The sequence below is a fragment of the Mytilus galloprovincialis genome, chromosome 1 (assembly GCF_965363235.1).
Source record: "Mytilus galloprovincialis chromosome 1, xbMytGall1.hap1.1, whole genome shotgun sequence".
Lineage (NCBI taxonomy): Eukaryota > Metazoa > Mollusca > Bivalvia > Mytilida > Mytilidae > Mytilus > Mytilus galloprovincialis.
In genome coordinates this window covers 67,473,295-67,480,906 of record NC_134838.1, presented here as the reverse complement: position 1 = coordinate 67,480,906, position 7,612 = coordinate 67,473,295, and positions in this window count along the sequence as shown.

Here is a 7,612-nt window from a genome sequence, read left to right as displayed (position 1 = left end):
ATCTACCTTAATCGTGACGTCAATTGTCATAAATATCAACTTAGTCTTTATTAATGACAATAATATGCTTGTAGCAATAATCTATAGGCAGTATTGATTTCTTTTAAATACCGGATGTAGAATTATGGCAATGTTCACGTTTATTACAACGCTTAAGCACTGTTACTATAAATTCTAAATATGTTTTGGTCTGTTATAGGGTTGCATAACCTTTCAACGGAAAAACAGGAAACAAAAATGTACAGTTTATAGGATAAAGATTCTAACTATCTTTTGATTTATCATAGGGTTGTATATTAGCTTCAATGGAAAACCTATATATCTACACAAATATGAGATAATGACGACATACCATTCTGATAGTCCAACAACTTGTAAATTAAGAACACAATGACAAGGCTCCAACGTGATATCTTCAATAACATAATTTTACAGTCGCTTTACTGAGGTCGGTGAAAGCATCAGACACTGATCAGCTGTACGATCATCCCAACAGACATTTTCTTAAGTAGAAAATGGTGGATTGAACATTGTTTTAAAAGCTAGCTTAACCTCTCGTATTGTACGACATTCGCATCAAGTCCATTATATTGACAACGATGTATGAACAAAATAAACACTAAATAATGGGTAAAATTGTGAAAAATACGAGAACAGCAGTCAACATTGTATGATATCTTTATCACTGTAAAACAGACAAATATTTAACAAATAAGCACAAAACTGCATATGAAATAAGCACAAAAATGCATAAAAACAACAATGAAAGGCAAGAATACAAAAAAAAAAAAAAAAAAAATAGCACAATAACCGGATGTTTAAGTACAGATCCACTTCATTAATAACAAGAGGCTGTCACAACGACAGCAAACCGGATTTATTAATATTTATTTGTGTCCTGGCAATATCACAAGAACCATTACTGATGAATGGTGAAAGTGAAAATCGTCAATATCAAATTTGACCTCCATTTTGTCATCAGTATCAACATATTAAAATTTGAAAAGCTTAGATTGAATGGTTCATGAGTAAATGCAACAACGTGAATGGAAACGCCATTTTACAATCTTTCAAGAACCATAACTCTTGAACGGTAAAAGTCAAAATCGTCATTATTGAACTTGACCTCTATTTTGCCATCAGTAACAACATAATAAAATTTGGGAAGCCTTGGTGGAACAGTTCATGCGTAATTGCACGGACACGACTGGAAACTCCATTTTTCAATCTTTCAAGAACCATAACTCTTGAACGGTAAAAGTCAAAATCGTCTTTATTAAACTTGACCTCTATTTTGTCATCAGTAACAACATAATAAAATTTGGGAAGCCTTGGTGGAACAGTTCATGCGTAATTGCACGGACACGACTGGAAACTCCATTTTTCAATCTTTCAAGAACCATAACTCTTGAACGGTAAAAGTCAAAATCATCATTATTGAACTTGACCTCCATTTTGTCATCAGTAACAACATATTAAAATTTGGGAAGCTTTGGTAGAACAGTTCATGCGTAAATGCACGGACACGACTGGAAACACCATTTTTCAATCTTTCAAGAACCATAACTCCTGAACGGTAAAAGTCAAAATCGTCTTTATTAAACTTGACCTCTATTTTGTCATCAGTAACAACATAATAAAATTTGGGAAGCCTTGGTGGAACAGTTCATGCGTAATTGCACGGACACGACTGGAAACTCCATTTTTCAATCTTTCAAGAACCATAACTCCTGAACGGTAAAAGTCAAAATCGCCATTATTGAACTTGACCTTCATTTAGTTGTCAGTAACAACATATTAAAATTTTAAATGCTTTGGTTGAACGGCTCATGAGTTAATGCACGGACAACATTTGATTGCCGCCCGCCCGGCCGCCCGCCGTACATCCCCAAATCAATAACCGACATTTTTGTCACAAAAATCCGGTTAATAATCTTTTTAATGATTAAATACAATTATATATATATATAATATATTTCAATCATCCATTTCTTAAAAAATGAAGAGGACTAATATCCAATTGTTTAAAATATTTGACGAAATTAAACACAAGCTCTGTTATTCGACTTTTGACGAAGCAAATTTAAGCATAAATGCAATTTGGGTACTCCTCGATACAGAATCATTGATGGTTTGGAGGTCAGTTCATACTAATTTTTCTATGATTCGATATGGATTCAAAATTAGATTGGTGAAACCATAAAGTGAATAATTACACAAAAATAAACAAAATAAACACACAATGGAAATTTTTGTCTGGAGCATAAAGAAATAGGTACCCTCACGTTACATGTTGTTATATTGCACCTGTGTGTGCGTGTTTTTTTTAAAAGGCCAATGTATTACAGATAAAACATTTATACCTATCCTGTGAACATGTCTCATTGGCAATCATACCATATCTCTTATTTTTCTGTCATAGTGGTATGGGTTTTTTTTAAATAATTTGTGAATACTCCTCTTACAATCGATAAGCTATATGAAAGGTTACATAGAAATATTCAAGTCATCTGGGTGTTTGTGTGTGTGTGTTTGACTAAAAAAGTTAGAGAACTTGCATGTTTAGTATGAAAATGTACATACATCAATCAGTATATTTTCGCATGTTGTTTGTAAAACTTCTCATTTATAATTTTTGCATGCACTCAACATGTTTAAATTAATTCGATTCAAAAGACTCCATTTCACGTAAATCCGTTCCGTATATTTTTGGCACTAGGTGAGTATCGAAGTTATATGACCGCGGGGCTTGTTTATTTCCGGTTAAACAAAAATGTCCTAAAAATCTCAAAATATAAATGTTTTCTGTTAAAAAAAGAGGCGTAACTTGTTATTTTGATAGCGATTGATCTTGTTCAACTTTGCGATACACGTCATTGGAAAGGAGGTCAAAGCTTCTGAGGTGTCAGCTATTCTGGAGTTTTGAAGTGAAAGTCTCTTTTTAATTAATAGCTTATTTTTAAAAGCTAAGAGAGTAATTAGTCCAGTTCAATTTTTTAACAAATCAATGCGGAGAAAATTTAAATTAAAATCAACCTGGAAGAAGTGGCAATTGATAGAAAGTCAAATGCACATGATCGTTAAAAGTCATTTCTGTGTTTCTGTCACTAGCTTCATATTATATCTGTAGTTCTTTACTTTCTGTATTATATATGTTTGTATTTGTGTTTGCTTGATCCACCATTTTCTACATTTGAAAATGCCTGTACCAAGTCAGGAATATGACAGTTCTTTTTCATTCGTTTTTGATGCGTTTTGTTATTTGATTTTGCCATGTGATTATGGACTTTCCGAATTGATTTTCCTCGAAGTTCAGTATTTTTGTGATTTTACTTTTTACTGGTCTTAGCTCTTTCTAACTCCTGGATGTAATGAATGATTTATTGCTTAATCTAATCAGTGCCACAAAAATGTAATACCTTTATATTTTCAAATAATTTTATATTAAGAAGTCTCTTATTTGCACTGAAGTTTATCTACTAACACTTGTCTTGTTTGGTTTATTTAAAAAAAATTGCAAGTTAGACGTTAAAAAAATAAGTTCAAAGGTAATGAGACATGCAAGAATTGTATTGCTTTGCTATTTTCCGTCAAGAGTTTCAGTGAAAGGCAAAGAGAAAGGTTCACACACAAGCATGTACCGATGTAGAATGTATATAGGATGAACCAAAGAAAAATCATAGCCGATGGAAGTTGATGAAATAGAAATTAGGCGAGACACTTCCACTAAACCGAAAAGAACACGCATGACAAAGGATTATAAGCCAGGCAGTACTGTCGAACACCTTGGTATTGAAAATTGTTTTCAGGCAAAGATCCCTTGTATTGCAAGTCCTCGACTGCATGATTTAGTTTTATGTTTATAAATAGTGAGTTTGACGTTATTCTCCTAATACTATCTAATATGTCATCTTTTACTAGCTTTTAATAAAAGTAGTTCGATTTTAATTTTATAGTTTTAGTTATGTCATGTATCCGTTACGTGTCCATTATACATCCGTTGGAGGTCTGGCAGATAAATTCACCAACGGACGTCTAACGGATAAAACGGATGTTGAACGAATGAGACACGGACTTCTACCGGACGTATAACGGATAAAACAGACGATGAACGGATCTGAAACGCATAAACGCCATTGAAAATGTCGCGTCAGAAATGACAATTAGATTTCTTAAGTTTCATTAATTTGTCATTCATAATCAATCTTAGAATAAGGGCACGTCTTCACAATCATTCAGCTCTTATTCAAGCCAGACACTGCCCTTTAGAGGCCTTTTGAAGAACAAAACAAAACCAGTTACACCGAAACATTTTGAATATCTATGCGATTTACCAGTTTTATTATTGTCGCCTTTAATTTTTCTGTATATCTTGTTCATCTGTTTTATTCGGTACGCTTCCGTTATGTGTCAGTTTTATGTGGTACTCGTCCGTTGGACGTACGTTCGGCATCCGTTCTGTCCTGTACGTTTCCGTTTCTCGTACGTTGCATATCCGGTGTGTGTCCGTTATGCATTCGATACGCGTCCGTTTTATTTGGTCAGTACATCAACTGACTTCCAACGGATAACAATTTTGTCGACGGACAACTTTTATTTTCATCCGTTAGTCGTCTGTTCGTGATATCCGGTAAGGTGTGACCGAGGCTTTAAATTTTTGTTCTGTGTAAATTTTTATTTGCTTTTTTGTTTTAAATTTTTATTTGTTCTTTTTTATTTTTTGTTTGTTAAATGTATAACATTCCTAAAAATGTATTCTATTTTGTGTCTTATATTGGAATATCTGTAAATAAATACAAAACTCAATGACGTCATTACAAACAAAATTACTGCAATCGAAAGGATCATGGCTAAATATTAACTATCTACACGAGAGTAAGGCGATTGGTATAATCTCCGATTAAAAAACTATCAATTGTAAAAGTACAAAGTTTAGAAAAAATCAATAACGTACAATAAAATACTTAGTTTATATTGGTATGATGAATTAAATACGTGAAAAACGTGATAAGCTTCTCAAGTGCGTCTGGTGTACTAAATTTCAATCCTGTCAGACCACTTGGTCGATCCAAATGCTGTTTGTAAAAACAATTATTCCGTTTCACACTTACCGGGTTTCAAAAAACTATACATATTTATGTGTTCTAAGTAATCAAAGTACTGTATCAGTAGACAGTTACACTTGTGTTCGAATCAAACACGGAACAGGTGCACTCGACTCCAGTCTTAATTGGCTAGGATTGTCAGTTTTCTTTTTCTTACCCAAGGTCAGCGGGTTTCTATGGGCACGAAATAGCGCAAAAGTGTATATGACGAACAACTAGTGATTGAATGTTTAAACACTTTTATCAAATCATCCTTGGTACGTCGACGTCCAACTTGTCAAACGGTTACGTGTAAACAGTTGCAATCATCATTCACACCTTTTTCATTATTGATGAATCAACCACATGGACACGTGTCAGGAAACGTGGTTCATTCGAACTATAGGGCAAGATCCTGAAAAATTTTCAATGAAACGTCGTCTAAATTATTAACGAAAACGTGTGAATCAAAATGAAGTTAAGGATTCCATCAATTTCGTGCGAACGTACATTGTAGCTAGATTTACTGATTTAATTAGGAACACCCAGACCTTAACATTTGAAATCCAGGGATGTACAAATACGTCCATTTAAAGAAAAGTTAAGTGCAACATAACCATAAGAGCACAAAATAACAATTAACAAGTTATGGCTATTCACAAGAATACTATCAGGAAGAAACACATTTTAATCTTATTGTAGGAATTCCAAATACTAATGAACAAACACGATAACTACAACAATCAATCGTAACACACAATGACAAACATATCATGCAGGTATAGGCAGCCACCATTTGATTTTTAGGGGGAAAAAAGGGGGGCGAGTCGGGTGCTAGCAGGAAATTTGAAAAAAATATGCAGGACAGGATTTTTTAGTAAAAATAAAATGGCAGGATGACAATTTAGGTTAAAAAAAGTCAGGATACACTATTAAAATAACGAAAGGACCGAATAGAATGGAAAAAGGCAGGACAGCGATAACAATTAAAAATATATGCAGGACAAAACTTTTCATCCTACCCCCCTTAAAATTCAAATGGTAGCTCCATCTTGACGATTGCAAATTATCAATTCATAAAATACGAATGATAAGCAGATTTATTTCCTCTCAGGAGATTTATAACTTTCGAACAGCGGTAAACTGCAAAACGACAATATAATATATTTCGCTGCGAAATTATACATCCCACATAGCAAATCGTACGCCCTATATTGGGAAGCGTTTTATTCCCGGTCGGAAGAAAACCAAAGACTATAATATATATCCCTGTCACTAATGGGCCAGTTAACACTGGAAAGCACAACATAACGTATAAAAAGATGTTGTATGACTGCAAATAGTATATTATTCCACAACAGACCAAAATGAAACAGAAATAAACAATTATAGTTCACTGTAAGGCCTTCAACAATTTTTAATATTAATTGAGGTCTTATTATTTTTGTGGTGTATTATGTATTGTGTTAAGTTTCCATGTATGCCATCAATCCCATTGCATGGGGGTATAATTGTGCATTATTTTAATAAACGTTTAAGATGTGCAAACATAGTTCTTGCATTAAAGAGAATTACTTGCGTCTCCTTTTCATTTTTACCTATGTCGCCTGATGCTATAGTCGGGACAGGTAATCTCTTAACTCGCCGTCTACTTTCGTCAAAACGATGTCTTGAACGATTTAATAGTTTATCTATATCTTGATGACGTTGAGTAGTAGCGAGTCGGAAATTTTTACATTTGCTGTGATGCCACTTCCTATTTGTCGACAGATTGATGTTTTACAACACTCATTATCCAAGGGAATTCTTTTTGACTGTTATATATGAACGACTGAAATACTTGGTCTGAAAATAATCACTCATGCTCTGGTATACATGATAACTTAATCAATTACATGGGACGACATAGGTCCAGATCCTGTGTTGGCTTTTTTTTGGATCGAACAAACTGATCGCGGACAGTATTTTTTTTTACTTATTTAATTTAAAACCAATACATATTTTTATAATCATTTGCCAGGTATTTGAAAAAAACCAAATAAGTAGTCTGGGTGTGGAAAATAGCTATGTTACGTTAAATGTACATATTTTTTCCCCCATATAAATATGATTGGTGTATTAATGAACTATAGTCAGACGGATATTGATTCGTTAAAATAATAATAATAAAAAAAAAACCCACAATAACGGATATATTACTATGAATATCTTATTCAAACAAAACAAAAACAAAAAAGACTACATTTGATAAAAACAGGGGATAAATGTATTGCTTCCTATTTGTACCTCATTATTGATTAAAATACTTTAAAAATAGACTCTTAAATCTCTTTAATTTGATGTTTGACATCAACAAAAGTAATAATCAGACTTACTTTCAAAAGTCTATCAGAAACAATACACGAAGGTAACAGTAGTATGCCGGTATTTATGACATCAATCGATATTGAGAGAAAACTAAAACCGAGAGAAACACATTATTTATCAGAGGAACACTGGAGTGAACAAAAACAAATGTCAACATACAT